The sequence below is a fragment of the Dama dama genome, chromosome 4, assembly GCF_033118175.1.
Source record: "Dama dama isolate Ldn47 chromosome 4, ASM3311817v1, whole genome shotgun sequence".
NCBI classification, from domain to species: Eukaryota; Metazoa; Chordata; class Mammalia; order Artiodactyla; family Cervidae; genus Dama; species Dama dama.
This window is the reverse complement of record NC_083684.1, coordinates 72,571,819-72,588,923: the sequence shown is the minus strand read 5'-3', so window position 1 is coordinate 72,588,923 and position 17,105 is coordinate 72,571,819. Positions and strand designations below refer to the sequence as shown.

Genomic DNA, 17,105 nt, shown 5'->3' with positions numbered 1-17,105 from the left:
GCCATGAGGCCGAATAGGTCTCCAGAGGAAAGCACTGAGGGAGATGCCAGGAGAACAGAGTGGAAGCCCACGGTGAGAGGTGGAGGCGGCAAAGCTGGGCTCTAAGCCAGCTCTATAGGAAGGGCACGGCGCTGGTCCCTGAAGCACCACAGACTGCTTGCCCAGGCAGCTGAGTGAACTTCTCTGTGACCGTACACAGGATGGGAATGCCTGGTCCTGTCTGAGATGGTGGGGTGGAGTGGGACAAAACAGGACACTAGATTCGTCAACTGCTCTGTGTCCAGGGAGAGTTAGGAAAATGCTCAGTATTTGTTCAGTTAAGCAGGACACAGTCAGGAAGGAAAGTCTTCATCTCTGTCTCACAGAGACCATCCAGTAGCTTCAGGCTACTCCCTGCACGAAAGGTGGAGGAGAAGGCCCAGCTCTAAGGTTTGACTTAGACTAGTAAATCACTGATGAAATCTGTTATTTTCCTTAGGCCAAAGATGCTTTCAAAGACATCTCCGTATATTTCTCCAAGGAAGAATGGGAAGAGATGGGAGAATGGGAAAAAATCCGATATAGGAATGTGAAAAGGAACTACGAAGCGCTAATTGCTATAGGTAACAGGAAGTGCTGGGTGCCTGTGAGTCTGGGAAACATGAAACAGGTCTTCACCCTCAGTGTTCACTTGGCCCGCTCTTAGGTGGCTTCATCTGCTCACAGTTCCCTTTTGTGTGGAGACTAACCTGGAGGAAATGTTTACAGTTTCGTACCAAAGGGAGGTTGACCCTGCAGTGCAGAGCTCACCTCTTGCCTTGTTCTAGATTCTCCCAGCCCATCCTACTGATTCCCTGACTTTGTGATACTTTCCATTGCTTCTGTGTTTTGTTCCTCCTCCTTAGAACAAATATTTTGCTTCTTTCCAGGTTTCAGAGCCACTCGACCAGCTTTCGTGCATCACCACAGGCAGGTCATCAAACCCCAGGTAGATGACATTGAGGATTCTGATGAAGAATGGACACCAAGGCAGCAAGGTGAGGGGCCAGGAGGATTTGGAGGTGTCTTGCTGAAACCAGCCTGGGCTTAGGTCTCAACTACATCTCAGTCATTAGCAAAGAAAACATAATTTTCAGCATTCCGAAGTGGTTGTGGCTGAATATTGACATAAGCCTGAATGAAGATGAATGTATAGGTTTCTCAAAAGTTTTACGGTTAAAATTTATCATTCTTTTTAAAAAGAATTATTTTTGCTAAACATTCTTAATGAAAGGCAAGTAAGGAAACCTTAGACTATAAATTCACCAAAGAGATTTAATACTAATATAATAATTCAGTTATTGGATTAAATCTCTTAGAAGAGGAAATGATTAATGTATTATGTCAAGATACATTATTTATGTATGTATATAAAACAACAACCCACTGCAGTACTCTTGCCTGGGAAATCCCATGGACAGAGAAGCGTGGTAGGCTACAGTCCATGAGGTCGCGAAGAGTGGGACACAACTGAGCAACTTCACCTTCACTTTTCACTTTCATGCACTGGAGAAGGAAATGGCAACCCACTCCAGTGTTCTTGCCTGGAGAATCCCAGGGACGGGAGCCTGGTGGGCTGCCATCTATGGGGTCGCACAGAGTCGGACACGACTGACGTGACTTAGTAGCAGCATAAAACAACACCACATGATCTTCTTACCCTCAGTTCAGTTCAGTACAGTTCAGTCACTCAGTCGTGTCCAACTCTTTGCAACCCCATGAATCGCAGCACGCCAGGCTTTCCTAAGGTTAAACTAATTCTTTGTTTTGATTCTGGGAAAGCGTTTGAAAGAACTATTTATTCTCCCCAATCTTCCCCATATTTCACTGACCAGAGACAGCATCAGGTAAATAAAATGAAGTACACTCATAAAATAGAAGTGAGCAGCTCACTTCCTCTTCTGCTGCTCAATTTAGAAGAGTTAATCTTCCTAGACTGGAGAAAACAATTTAGATAGTTCTACGATTCTCCATGAATTTCTGTTCGCCCAGATTTTTTAAAATTATTTATTTAGTTTTGGCTGCACTGGGTCTTTGTGTCTGTGCACGGGCTTTCTCTGGTTGTGGTGAGTGGCTTCTTGTTGCAGAGCACATGCAGGCTTAGTAGCTTGTGACACACAGGCTTAGTTGCCCCGCAGAAAGTGGAATCTTCCTGGACCAGCCATCGAACCTGTGTCCTCTGCATTGGCAGGCAGATTTTCATCCACTGTGCCACCAGGGAAGTCCCTCTGTTCCCTTATGTTATTAAAACTAGTGAAAGGGACATGAAAACCAAACATTTGGTTGCCTGCAAAGGTTTTGACATGAAGAGAGATTCTTTATAGGGAAAACATAGGCCACAGTTCACCATACCTCCGCACATCTTAATTTACCTTCTTAACAATTTCTGAGTGTATGGTATACTGCTGCTATGTACACATTAGTGTTAGTGGCCATAGTGTTAATCGCTCAGTCATGTCTGACTCTGTGTACCCATGGACTGTAGCCTGCCAGGCTCCTCTGTCTATGGGATTCTCCAGGCAAGAATCCTGGAGTGGGTTGCTATTTCCTGCTCCAGGTGATCTTCCCAACCCAGGGATCGAACCTGCATCTGTTGCATCTCCTGCATTGCAGGCGGATTTTTACCGCTGAGCCACTGGGGATATATATATATATACACACTGCTGTACAACAAATCTGTAGAAATGTTCCATCTTGCATGACTGAAGCCCTAGCCCACTGAGCAACAATTCTCCAATCCTTCATCTTCATAAACCTTGGGAACCACGATTATATTTTCTGTTTCCATGGATTTGATTAATTTATATACCTCATAGAAGTGGAATCAGGCAATATTTGTCTTTTTTAATTGGTTCATTTCACTTGGCATAATATCATCAAGGCCCATCCATGATGTAGCATATGACAGAATTCTTTTTTAAGGCTTAAAAACATTCCATTGTGTGCATGTGTATATAACAGATATAAGATATATCTTATATATAATCTTTATCTGTTTATCCACCAGTGAACATTTAGATTGCTTCCACATCTCACCAACTGGGAATAATGCTGCAATGACCATAGATGTGCACACTATTTATTCAAGATCTTGCTTTCAATTTTTTATGGAAATATACTCTTGAGTTGGATTGCTATATCATACAGCAGTTTTAATTTTCTGAGGAAACTCCATACTGTTTTCTATGAAGGTTGCAACATTTTACATTTCCAACAATAGTGTATAAGGGTTCCAATTTCTCCATATCCTTAACAAACTTGCTATTGTCTTCTTATTCATATTGCCCACCACAGAAGGTATGAAATAATTTCCATTGTGCTTTTAATTTATATTTCTCTATTGATTAGTAATATTGAGCATCTTTTCATATGTTTATTGGCCATTTGTGTATCTTCTTTGGAGAAATGTCTATTCAATTCCTTCTCCCACTGTGTTAGTCAGCTCAGGCTGCCATAACAAAACAGACTGCTTGCCTTAAACCACAGAAATTTGTTTTCTTACAATTCTGGAGCATGGAAGTTTGATATCAGGGTGGCATCGTGGTCAATCAGGTTCTCTTCCTGGCTTATAGGTAGGCTTCATATTGGTGTATGCTTATTAACCCCTTATCAGATGCATATTTTACAAACATTTTCTCCCATCCTGTAGGTGGCCTTTTCACTCTGTTCACTGTGTCCTTTGCTGCACAGAGGTTTTAAGATTAATGTAGTCTCATTTGTCTATTTTTACTTTATTACTAATACTTGTGCACTTGGTACCATATCTAAGAAATCATTGCTGATTCATTGTCGTGAAGCTTCATCCTTGTTTTCCTCTAAGAGTCTTATCAAGTCTTGCATTTAGGTCTTTAATCCATTCTGAGTTGATTTTTCTTCATGATGTAAGATCTTCATTATTTTGCATATGGATATTTTGTTTCCCCAGCACCATTCGTTATAGGGATTAAACTTTCCCTGTTGTCCTGACACCTTTGATGAAGATCATTAAACGATGTTTCCAAGAGTGTATTTCTGTTTATTTCTGGCTGTCTAATCTGTTCCATTGATTGACATGTCTGTCTTTATGCCAGCGGGCTACCTCAGAGGCTCAGCAGGTGAAGAATTTGCCTTCAATGCAGGAGATACTGGTTCAATCCTTGGGTTAAGAAGATCCCCTGGAGAAGGAAATGGCAACCCCCTCCAGTATTCTTGCCTGAGAAATCCCCTGGACAGATGAGCCTGGTGGGCTACAGTCTACCGGGACTTCTATTTTTGTGTGACCAAAAGGTCACAAAGAGTCAACACCACTGAGTGACTAAGCACACACTTTATGCCAAAACTACACTCTTTTGGTCACTGTACCTTTGAAATATGTTCTGAAATCAGAGGCCTCCAGCTTTGCTGTTCTTTCTAAGATTGTTTTGCCTATTTGGGGTCCTCTGAGATTCCAGATTAACTGTAGGATGGATTTTCTATACCAGAAAAAAATTCCATTGGGATTTTGATAGGAATTGCATTGAATCTTTAAATTGTTTTGGGTAGTATGAACAGCCTAATAATATTCAGTCTCCAAATCCACAAACATGAGCTGCCTTTCTATTTACTTACGTCAGATTCCTTTCAGCAATACGTTGTAGTTTTCAATGTATAAGTCTTTCATCTCCTTAAGTTTACTCCCAATTATTTCATTCTTTTTGATGCTATTATAAATAAGATTATTGGGACTTCTCTGGGGGTCCAGTGGCTAAGACTCCACACTCCCAATGCAGAGAACTTGGGTTCAGTCCTTGGTCAGGGAACTAGATCCCACATGCCGCAACAAAGACCTGGCACAAATAAATAAATAAAAACAAATATATTTTTAAAATTTAAATTTAGCTCTTGACTACAGCTTTAAAAAAATAAAAAGTAAATAAGATTGTTTTCTTATTTTCCTTTCTGGGATGGTCATTGTTCATGCAGGGAAAGGTATTTGAATGTTGATTTTGTACCGTGCAACTTTCTGTGCAGGGTTTTTTTGTGTGTGGAATTTTATAAATTTTTCTGTACATAAAATCATGTCCTCTGTGAACAGACATAATTTTGCTTCTTTCTTTCCAAATGAAAGCCTTTTGTTTCCATTCCTACCCTAAAGCCCCGGCTAGGACTTCTAATATTATGGTTAATAGAAATGTTGAGAATGGGCATCCTTGCCTTGTTTTCTCGATCTTACAATGAATTTGTGGGGGAGAAAGTGATCTCCCCATCCTCTTCCTCCACCATCTTAGGACCGCCCCCTGTTTTCTGGATCTTAGAAGTTTTCAGGTTTTCACTGATGACTATGATGTTAGAGGTAGACTTTTCATATATGACCTTTATTATATTGCAGCCACCTCCTTCTATTTCTACTTTGTTGAGTATTTTTGTCATGAAAGGCTAGTAAATTTATTAGATACTTTATGGACATCAGAAGAGGCACAGATGAAGTTTCATATTTTTTTTTAATTTTAAGAAAATTATGTAATGCTCCCAGTGGAAGTGTAGAAGTTGGTGATACAGAAATCATTTTTCATTTCTCCTTTGGTAATCCTTGTCCTTGTCACTCTCTGCCTCAGAATTATGTGTCCTTAATTAGAATGCCCAGAGTTTGGAAACATTTACCAACCAAAACACTGATTCTCATCATTATTTAGGTAAACTTTCTGCGATGGCCTTCAGAGTAGAGCACAGTAAACACCAGAAGGTGAGTATTTCCCAAATCCTGTTGCCAAAATATCCTCCTCATGGATCCAGTCAGAGGTAAAAATAGGAGGAAACACAGAGACGGCTGCCTTCCTGTCCTGAATCTTTAGCACACTGTCTATATCATCACCATCTTTACAGTTAGTAAGAACAACAACAATAGTAGGCTGTTCTATTGTTACATTATTTTCACAATATTTCAGACTTTAAGCATTTTATGTGAATAAACTTACTTAAACCTTAAAAACAATCCTACAGTATCTATAATTAGGTATATAGCTATCACCATTATAGATCGAAAAAATGAGGTAAAAAACATGTGATTATATGCCTGAGATCACAGTATCACTGGTAGTGCAATCTAATCCGAAGTATGTTCTCTAAACCCCTTACAAACTGATTAAAACTTCCATAGTTCTATGAAGTTTATTCATATATCTTTATAGCATTCATCTGAGAGATGTTTTCAACTTCAGTTCTTTTGTGCTGTGCTAGGGAGGGATATGCTAAGACATCTGACTAAGGGAAGCTTAAGGATATGTTGGGCAGTCTGTAGAGTGGACGGTCCAAGATGAAGACGCTTAAGGACATTTTGGGGAGTTTGTAGAGTGGACAGTCCAAGATAAAGAAGATGACAGGATCCCTACCTCAGAACCTCCCGCACCAATAAGAGGAAGCAACTTGCAGCCCTGACAAACCTCAGGTTTATGACTGAGAAGCAACAAATAAGAAAATAACTGAAGGACTTCACATAGATTACCCGCTTTTGAGTAGAAACTCATCATCTGGGCATCATTTCAAATGCTCATTCTTGCAGGAGGAAGTAACAGGTCCTTCCTCTGAGCTCTGATTAGGCAACTCTCCTGTTTGGAATCATTTGTTTAGCCTACCCCTCTGTTGTGAGCTTTGAGAGCCTAGCCCATACCCATTAATTCTCAGAAGTCCAGGCCCAGCTCAAAGCCCCTGAGGGCCCCCTGAATGTTTTAAGAATGAATGACTCCACATTTAAACATTCATCTAGGAGTAGGAAGGTCAAAGAATGCTGAAGATAGTATCTGTGAGCTAGACCTCAAATACAGAGGCAGTTGAAGGGATAAATTGATGGCAGGGATGTACGCGCACATTAATACTGTATTAAGTAGCTCACACAATGATTTCTTGAAATGGTATTAAATTTCATGTCCACTGTAACATTAAGAATTAGAATGTATACCAATTTATGCATCAGGAAACTGAGGAGAATTAGCTAGCCGTACAGCCTTGTTCAAGCAGAATTGATGAGACCAGCTACTTTAATTCCAAACATTGTCTCTAGGACATGGTAACCTGCAACTTTCAGCTCATTTTCTTTATTGTCTAAATGTGTTTCTGCTGATCATCTTTTCTCTTCTCAATCTCACTGCTTTGTCACTTTATTTTCCAGATGTGTTTTGTCCCCTCTGTAATTTTCCATACTTCCTAGTCCATCAAAGCTCCACTAATTAATAGAAAACCCCCCAGATTTCTCTATGAGCCCTTACCCTCTGCTTTCCCTGACCTCCAGCTATTCTCTCTGCCTTGTTCTCACTTTTATGCAGAAAGTTGAAGGGAAAGAACCTTAAGATATGAATTCTAGTTTTGATTCACTACCCACTTAGATCCTTTTTTTCACTCTAGTGTTCAGACCCACCCTCTACCAGGTATTCCAAGAATTGTCAAAGTATTAACTGAAGTCATGCATGTGAAAATACTTCATTAAGTCCCAAAGAACTAAAAAGATGCATGTTGTCTTTTACTCACTTGAAAGGGAATGTCCAGGGCATCATTAAGTAAGGAATTTAGTTTGAAGGAATTGCCAGGAGCAGCAAAATTGCTGAAGACAAGTGGCTCCAAGCAGGCTCAGAAACCAGTCACCCCTCCCAGAAAAGCAAGGACCCCTGGACAGCACCCCAGACAAAAAGTTGGTAAGAGAAAATTTGGGGAGTTCCTCTAATTAGTTCCTTTAATCCCTGTAGAAAAACGAATAAGTATGGCCTAGGTGAGTGGCATGGACTTTGGGTAGGCGTGGGTTTAAGCTGGACTGATCTGAGACATGAAGTTAGCACTGGGGCCTTGGGAAAATCTTATACATTTTCTGAGGTCCTGATTGCTATCTGTAAAGTGAAGATAAGGATACATAACTCATATAGTGCTTGAAAGCCTTACATTAAATGCAAAAGTCTGACACCTACAAGTAGTTCAATAAATCCAGCTGTGATAATAGGAACCATGCTTTATTAGTGTTTATGCCCAGACCTCTGCTCAATGCCTTACGTGTCATCTGCCCTTAACATATATTTTCTGAGTAGATGTGTCAGTGAGCTATTTCCTAAGTAAGAAGTTTGGGAAGTTAAACCTACTAACAGGAAGTGCAGGAAGCTAACACTGAACTGGGCATCTGTGGTCAGTGAGGAGCCTCAGTCTCCTGAACCTGTAGTTAAAGGGAGAAGAAACAAAGTATAGAGAAGGGACTTCCTGGTGGTTAAGTGGTTAAGACTCCATGCTTCCACTGCAGGAGGTGTGGGTTCCATCCCTAGTCAGGAAACTAAGATCCCACAAGCCATGCAGCATGGCCAAGAAATAAATAATCTAACATTAAAACATAAAATTACAAAAGTAAAAGTTTGAAAAATACATGTAAGAAAGTTTTAACAAAGTGTATAGATGGGCAGGTAGGAGATTTCGCACTTTCCGATAAAACAGGGACTAACTCCCCAGACCCCACCAGCCTTGCCTAGCTTCTGTTCTCCATCTTAGAACTCAGAAGAAAGGAGACTGGAGTGAGGAGATACAGTCTACGAGAAAGAAAGGGCCACGTGTACCAAGATGTCAGCGAGCCGCAGGATGATGACTACCTCTGTGAGTGACCCCTCTGGCCCACTCACGGAGAAGGGGCTGCGAGGCCTTGATCCAGTAACCTCACCTCACCATTTGGTCTCCCAGTCATCCCCTTCCTCTATGACTTGGGGTGCAGGATCGAGGCCACATGCCATGAGTGCCCCAGTTCTTTCTGAAGGTTTTACGACCAACAACGTCACTATACCTCCCCTCATCCCTGTTGCTCTCACCTCCAGATTGTGAGGAATGTCAGAACTTCTTCATCGACAGCTGTGCTGCCCACGGGCCCCCAACCTTTGTAAAGGACTCTGCAGTGGAAAAGGGGCATGCCAACCGCTCAGCCCTCACTCTACCCCCTGGGTTAAGCATCAGACTGTCGGGCATCCCGGAGGCTGGGCTTGGAGTGTGGAATGAGGCATCCGATCTGCCGAGGGGCCTGTACTTTGGCCCCTACGAGGGCCAGATCACAGACGATGAGGAGGCCGCCAACAGTGGGTACTCCTGGCTGGTGAGAAACACCCCTGTTTCCCTGTCCTCTGGCCTCTAATCGCTAGTGTGTGGTAGGGGGTACTTCATGTCTACATGTGAGGACGCAGATGGTGATAACACGGTCGGCAATGACACAGTCAGCCCTGTGTACTGTGTGCACTGGGTGTGAACACAGGACTTCCATCTAAAGGTCAGAGGAGAGGTGGGACCACAGTGTACAGACACTCAGGACCTCTATCTAAGGATCAGAGAAGAGGTGGGAACACAGTCTACAGACACACAGGACTTCCATCTAAAGGTCAGAGGAGAGGTGGGACCATAGTGTACAGACACTCAGGACCTCTATCTAAGGATCAGAGAAGAGGTGGGAACACAGTCTACAGACACACAGGACTTCCATCTAAAGGTCAGAGGAGAGGTGCCAACACAGTGTACAGACACACAGGACTTCTATCCAAAGGTCAGAGGAGAGGTGGGAGACAGTGTACAGACACACAGGACTTCTATCCAAAGGTCAGAGGAGAGGTGGGAACACTGTGGTACAGGCACACAGGACCTCTATCTAAAGGTCAGAGGAGAGGTGGGAGACAGTGTACAGACACACAGGACTTCTCTCTAAAGATCAGAGGAGAGGTGGGAGCACAGTGTCCAGGCACACAGGACCTATATCTAAAGGTCAGAGCAGACATGGGAACACAGTGGTCCAGGCACACAGAAGTGACTCCTCCCTTGTGGAGCCCTTGCCTTCAATGAACCAAGAGACTCAGACTTGGAATGATTAGTAAGGAGCTTACCGAGTGGTCCAACAGGCAGTTGAATCCATGAAGGCTGAAGAGCACCAATGACTGCAGAGGGAAATAGCTCTTCTATTGCTTCTTACCCAAAAAAAATATATAGAGAGAGGAAAGCTTGTAACTCTTTTTCTGACACTCAGATCACCAAAGGGAGAAACTGCTACAAGTATGTGGATGGAAAGGACACGTCTTGGGCCAACTGGATGAGGTGAGTGCAGTGAGTCTGCAGTGTGTAGACGTCAATACTCCCTCAATCCCACACCCTTTTCCTTCTCAACCCGGCTGCCTCAACAGCTTTCACATCTTCTTTCCTCTTTTCCCTCCATATCATGCTCTTTCATTTCAAAAGACATTAGAAAGAAGGAAATAAAAATATAGCATGTGCCATCAAAATACATCTACATGCTGAACAAAACTGAGGAACTTGAAAACAACTTGAGGAGTCTAAATTCATCAAGGACACTTTAACTCATTTAATTGACACTTACCAAACACTTTATGTTTCAGTTTAGACAGTGAACTTTGTTACTGAAGCAGATCACACAACCCGTATCCTTTTGGAGAACGTACTGTAGACAGACATTAGCCAACTGATTTTAGGAACAGTAACCTTAATTCTTCTATCTTTGAGTAACTGCACAGTGCCAGGATAACCTAACGCAGGAGACCTTGACTCTATGTGTGCAACAACCTCCTCAGGCTTGGTTCCAGTGAGAAGTGAGCCCTGAGGCCTCGGAAGGAACCAGGCGGGGGGGGGAGGGGGGGGGGCGGGCAGGATGGCCCTGAGCACAGCCATTCCTCTTTCATCAGGGCAGGCAGACAGTGAATAAACTATTACTGTTCTGTGTCTCAAGCTATGTCAGAGCACTCTCCAAGTTTCCGTACAAGGGGGTAGGCAAGTGAATATGACCCTGGATACACGTGGGGAGATTGGAGGAAAGCCTCAGGAGAGAAGGCAGGCTGGGGTGAGTGCTGAGGGCTGCATGGTAGCCAAGGAGCACCAAGTCCTGTGGATGAAAGAGAACTTAATTCAGAGTTTAGAGGAGCTGGAGGTCACCAGCCTCATGGACAGTCCAAGTGAAGACGAGTCTGGAACTGGGCTCCGGAAAATGGCTAGTTAGGTAAGGGGAGAAAAGCATTCCAGCCATGGTGGGAGCCACGGTGGCCTCAGAAACTGAAGGAAATGAGCTGGGCATGGTCTGAGTGTGGAGGGCACTCATCACCTGAGGTTTCTTTCCCTTTCCCGGCCTCCACCCCAGGTATGTGAATTGTGCCCGGGACGACAAGGAGCAGAACCTGGTGGCCATCCAGTATCATGGGCAGATCTTCTACCGAACCTGCCAGGTGGTCAGGCCGGGCTGTGAGCTGCTGGTCTGGTACGGGGATGATTATGGCCAGGACCTCGGCATCAAGCAGGGCAGCAGGGGGAAGAGCGAGCTCGCGGCTGGGAGAGGTGAGTGCCACCCCTCTTCCAGTGCCCCACCCCATCCTGGGGAGCCTCCCTGGGCCGATTCCAAGCAGAGTACAATCCAGTCTAAAGTCAGTTGAGCAGAGGGTGGGGTGTGGCGGAGGATGCTGGGGCAGGGTCTCTGCAGAGATAACACCCGTGGGAAAGGATTCCAGGCAAGGGAGCAGACAGTGCCGCAGCCCCAGGGCCGGGGAGAGAGGCCATGCCAGGGGTCACGGGAGGAAGCACAGAGGGAGAGGAAGGAGGCTGGATGGGACACGGAAGCCTCAGGGCCTGTGTCCACATGCAGGCCCCAGGGGTCTTCCTGGGTGACACAGAACAACCGTGCAGCTTTCAGCTGCAAGCAGCATGTTCTCTGTGCTAAGACGATGCTTTGGTTCATTTTTGGGGAAGAGACAGCAGCAGGGAGTCCCCTCAGAGGTCAGTTCATTGCCAGACATGAGGGGAGAGTGGGCTGGCTGAAGATGCTTGGGAGTGAGGGTGTGAAGAGTCTGGCTGGAGATGTATTTTTAAACAGGGCTTCCTAGTGCATGTTAAATGGATTAAGACTAAACGAAATAAATGAGGTATGAATACTGGTGAGGCTTGAGAAAGGACATGGCTTTATTTTATGATTTATGGAAAACTGAGAGAGGAGCAATTTTTGAACCAACTGGGGCAGCAGGAGCCAGAGACCTGTAGTCAGTGGGACCTGGGCCGCTCAGTCTTGCCCAGTCTGAAACCCACCTCCTGCAGAGATCGGCACAAAGGCTGCTCTTTGAACAAGGAGCCTCAAATTCAGCTTTACTCACACGTGCTCTACCCACCCCCTGTGCTGCCTCCCATATGCAGAGAGCTCCAGGCCAGGCGCCCCTAACTTAACAGACCCTTTCCCCTCACAGGGAGCCGCTCAGGAGATTCCACCTAAGTCATCAACTCTTATCTCTCAGTGGAGTAAAACACCTGTGGCCACTGTGACATGACTTTTCAGACACTTCAGTTCAATTCAGTTCAGTTCAGTCGCTCAGTCATGTTCAACTCTTTGTGACCCCATGAATCGCAGCACGCCAGGCCTCCCTGTCCATCACCAACTCCCGCAGTCTACTCAAATTCATGCCCATCAAGTCAGTGATGCCATCCAGCCATCTCACCCTCTGTCGTCCCCTTCTCCTCCTGCCTTCAATCTTTCCCAGCATCAAGGTCTTTTCCAATGAGTCAATTCTTCGCATGAGGTGGCCAAAGTATTGGAGTTTCAGCTTCAGCATCAGTCCTTCCAGTGAACACCCAGGACTGATCTCCTCTAGGATGGACTGGTTGGATCTCCTTGCAGTCCAAGGGACTCTCAAGAGTCTTCTCCAACACCACAGTTCAAAAGCATCAATTCTTCGGTGCTCAGCTTTCTTCACAGTCCAACTCTCACATCCATACATGACCACTGGAAAAACCATAGCCTTGACTAGATGGACCTTTGTTGGCAAAGTAATGTCTCTGTTTTTTAATATGCCATCTAGGTTGGTCATAACTTTCCTTCCAAGGAGTAAGTGTCTTTTAATTTCATGGCTGCAGTTACCATCTGCAATGATTTTGGAGCCCAAAAAAATAAAGTCTGATACTGTTTCCACTGTCTCCCCATCTATTTCCCATGAGGTGATGGGACTGGATGCCATGATCTTAGTTTTCTGAATGTTAAGCTTTAAGCCAACTTTTTCACTTTCCTCTTTCACTTTCATCAAGAGGCTTTTTAGTTCCTTTTCATTCTCTGCCATAAGGGTGGTGTCATCTGTGTATCTGAGGTTATTGATATTTCTCCCGGCAATCTTGATTCCAGCTTGTGCTTCTTCCAGCCCAGCGTTTCTCATGATATACTCTGCATATAAGTTAAATAAGCAGGGTGACAATATACAGCCTTGACGTACTCCTTTTCCTATTTGGAACCAGTGTGTTGTTCCATGTCCAGTTCTAACTGTTGCTTCCTGACCTGCATACAGGTTTCTGAAGAGGCAGGTCAGGTGGTCTGGTGTTCCCATCTCTTTCAGAATTTTCCACAGTTTATTGTGATCCACACAGTCAAAGGCTTTCGCTTAGTCAATAAAGCAGAAATAGATGTTTTTCTGGAACTCTCTTGCTTTTTCTATGATCCATAGGATGTTGGCAATTTGATCTCTGGTTCCTCTGCCTTTTCTAAAACCAGCTTGAACATCTGGAAGTTCTCGGTTCACGTATTGCTGAAGCCTGGCTTGGAGAATTTTGAGCATTACTTTACTAGAGTGTGAGATGAGTGCAATTGTGCGGTAGTTTGAGCATTCTTTCAGATTGCCTTTCTTAGGGATTGGAATGAAAACTGACCTTTTCCAGTCCTGTGGCCACTGCTGAGTTTTCCATATTGGCTGGCATATTGAGTGCAGCACTTTCACAGCATCATCTTTCAGGATTTGAAATAGCTCAACTGGAATTCCATCACATCCACTAGCTTTGTTCGTAGTGATGCTTTCTAAGGCCCACTTGACTTCACATTCCAGGATGTCTGGCTCTTACATGCAAGGAAAGGTCCCTGCAGATCCACCTCTATCAGGAGAGACGCTGCCTCTGATGCTCCTGGAAGGTCCCTATCTGGGTGATATGTAGAAAAGGCCCTTGACACAAGCTTCCTGGATTTCTGTAGATGTAGAGAATAAGAATAGAATGGAAAAGTGGACTGTAAAGACACACTCGATGGGAGACAAATTGTGCACTGTCAACACTTAGATGATTAGTGGGGCAGACTTTACTACGGCAAACCAGCTACCTGACCAAAAGTTTCCTCTTTCAGCAGAACCGAAGCCCAAGATCCACCCATGTGCCTCCTGCTCTCTGGCCTTCTCCAGTCAGAAATTCCTCAGCCAACACGTCCAATGCAGTCACCCCTCTCAGACCCTCCTGAGACCATCTGAAAGAGACCACCTCCAACCAGAGGATCCCTGCCCAGGCAATCAAAATCAGCGATATTCAGATCCACACAGCCCGAGCGACAAACCTGAGGGTCACGAGGCCAAGGACAGGCCCCAACCTTTGCTGAAAAGCATAAGGCTGAAGAGGATTTCAAGGGCCTCTTCCTACTCACCCAGAGGACAAATGGGGGGTCCTGGGGTGCAAGAGCTAATGACAGAAGAGCCCAGCACAAGCCAGAAACTGAATCCAGAGGACACAGGCAAATTACTCATGGGGGCAGGGGTCTCAGGGATTATAAAAGTCAAATATGGAGAGTGTGGGCAAGGCTCCAAGGACAGGCCAAGTCTCACCACACACGAGAGGACACACACAGGGGAGAAGCCCTATGCTTGCGAGGAGTGTGGGCAAAGCTTCAGTCGGAAGTCCCATCTCATCATGCACCAAAGGACACACACAGGGGAGAAGCCCTATGTTTGTGGGGAGTGTGGGCGAAGCTTCAATCACAAGTCAAATTTCATCAGACACCAGAGGACACACACAGGGGAGAAGCCCTATGTTTGCAGGGAGTGTGGGCGAAGCTTCAGTGATAAGTCAAATCTCACCTCACACAAGAGGACACACACAGGGGAGAAGCCCTATGTTTGTGGGGAGTGTGGGCGAAGCTTCAGTGATAAGTCAAATCTCATCTCACACAAGAGGACACACACAGGGGAGAAGCCCTATGTTTGCAGGGAGTGTGGGCAAAGCTTTATTCAGAAGTCAGTCCTCATCAGACACCAGAGGACACACACAGGGGAGAAGCCCTATGTTTGTGGGGAGTGTGGGCGAAGCTTCAGTCAGAAAACAAATCTCATCTCACACAAGAGGACACACACAGGGGAGAAGCCCTATGTTTGTGGGGAGTGTGGGCGAAGCTTCAGTGATAAGTCAAATCTCATCTCACACAAGAGGACACACACAGGGGAGAAGCCCTATGTTTGCAGGGAGTGTGGGCAAAGCTTCAATCGGAAGTCCCACCTCATCATACACCAGAGGACACACACAGGGGAGAAGCCCTATGTTTGTGGGGAGTGTGGGCGAAGCTTCAATCGGAAGTCCCATCTCATCACCCACCAGAGGACACACACAGGGGAGAAGCCCATGTTTGTGGGGAGTGAGGGCAAAGCTTCAGTCAGAAGTCCCTCCTCATCACAGACCAGAGGACACACACAGGGGAGAAGCCCTATGTTTGTGGGGAGTGTGGGCGAAGCTTCAATCGGAAGTCCCATCTCATCACCCACCAGAGGACACACACAGGGGAGAAGCCCATGTTTGTGGGGAGTGAGGGCAAAGCTTCAGTCAGAAGTCCCTCCTCATCACAGACCAGAGGACACACACAGGGGAGTAGCCTTATGTTTGCAGGGAGTGTGAGTGAGTCATGACCAACAAACCACATCTTAGCCACAGGAGGATTACTGCAGCCACCCCATGCCCCCAGCTCTAAGAGGGCCTCAGAGGAGGTCTATGACCCATTACTGTCCCCAAGCGTATAAGAAGAGACTTCCAGGTGGTCCAGTGGCCAAGACTCCCAATGCAGAGACCCACGTTCAATACCTGATTGGGGAACTAGCTCCCACATGCTGCAACCAAGACACAGCACAGCTGAATAAATAAATATATAACAAATATTTTTAAGAAAGAGTGTGATAAGCACAGAATTACTTGATTAAATAGACTTTCATGACAGGAGAGGAGGTAGATAAACAGCAGAGGGTTTCTTAAGTGTTCTGGAGATATTCATGCCAGTTGCCTTCGTGGTTTTTTGTACTCCTCTTCTAATAAATTTTGTCTCCAAACAAATCTGAAGCCAGACTATGTACTCATTCCTCCATTATCACTGACAGCAGTGGGGCCCAGTGGTAGCTGAACCCCTGGGGAGGCATAATTCTGGAGCCAACTCAGTTAGGTGACTGGACAGTCAGTTCCTGGGTCCAGGGAGAGGAATCTAGGGTTTGAGACAGACTCACCAGGGAAGGGAATTTCCCAGCCTCCTGGGAAGTGTGGCTTCTCCCCCTTACAGACCTCGGCTCTCCTTTGGCCTCGCCTGGTGGCCCTCTGGTTTCCTCTGACTTCTGTAGCCTCAAAGGTGAAGGCCACGTGCACGTGTGTGTGTGTGTGTGTGTGTGTGTGTGTGCGTGTGTGTGCCTGGCTCAGCATGGGCCATCTGGTCTCTGCAGCTCCCTCAGGGTCATCACAGCATCTGGACTCCAGATTCGACCTCAGAGGTCCTGTTCTCAGCTCTGCCCTCATCAGCTGTGTGACCTGGGGCAAGATGCTCAACCTCTCTGTGTCTCTATTCTCATCTGTGATATGGGGTGGGAGCACCAGCATTTTGGTCTTTTCATAAGCACAGGCAGAATCTGGCAGAGGCTGGCTGAGAATGAAAGCCCTGCCTTTGCTGTTTTTGTGGGGGTTTTTTCTTTAATCTCTTATTATTTTTTAATAGAAAGATAATTGCTTTACAGAATTTTTTTCTGCCTGCCCTTCAGCCTCCACACCTTCCAGGTCTTCAGAGCTAGACGAGGAAGGGGCCATTTAGGCACTCGGCTGCCCTGATGAGGGGGTGTGAGGTCAGGGGTGCTAACGGAGGGTGACCTCCCTTCCTACCACTGCCATTTCTGCTGAGTTGGGCAGCCCCAGAGCCCATCCACAGACAGGCAGTGCCCACAGTCGTCCGCCCTGCCGAGAACAGAGCCTGGAGCCGCCTGTGCAGGAAATCCCTGTCCGGCCCCCATCCCACCCCCTCACGGAGGGTCCTCGAAGCCCACACCGCGGCTTCTCTATGCATGGGCCTCATACCTGCGCCCGTGTGCTGTGGTCAATGCTGTCACAAC

At 45.6% G+C, this 17,105-nt stretch overlaps 1 pseudogene; it reads left to right on the top strand.

Moving 5' to 3' along the window:
• The first annotated feature begins 3 nt into the window (after nt 1-3).
• On the top strand, nt 4-15,646 carry LOC133052288 (histone-lysine N-methyltransferase PRDM9-like; annotated as a pseudogene).
• Nucleotides 15,647-17,105: the final 1,459 nt, after the last annotated feature.